Below are 312 nucleotides of genomic sequence, written 5' to 3'. Positions count from 1 at the left end.
TTCATTTACTGTGACATTACATAGTTGTATAATAAATGTCAGACTCTCAAATGCTCACTGCCCATTCACCTCACATGTTTCCTCATGCCCTTCCGGAAAATCATGCCCTTTCTCCTGCCCATTCATGATTCCACCACATCTAGAAGAACAAGGACTGTAGAGGTTGAAGTAAGATGGTGGCGGTGTTGCAAAGCAGCTTGTGGACTCCTCTGCCCAGAGCTTGTTTACGCCATATGCATTTTACTTTGTCTATTCTCTGCTTTTTGTTAATGTTTCCACTTACTATCTTACCTTTTTAAAAAAATTTTGGCA

The sequence above is a fragment of the Chiloscyllium plagiosum genome, chromosome 4 (genome assembly GCF_004010195.1).
Source record: "Chiloscyllium plagiosum isolate BGI_BamShark_2017 chromosome 4, ASM401019v2, whole genome shotgun sequence".
NCBI classification, from domain to species: domain Eukaryota; kingdom Metazoa; phylum Chordata; class Chondrichthyes; order Orectolobiformes; family Hemiscylliidae; genus Chiloscyllium; species Chiloscyllium plagiosum.
This window is presented reverse-complemented; position numbering follows the sequence as displayed.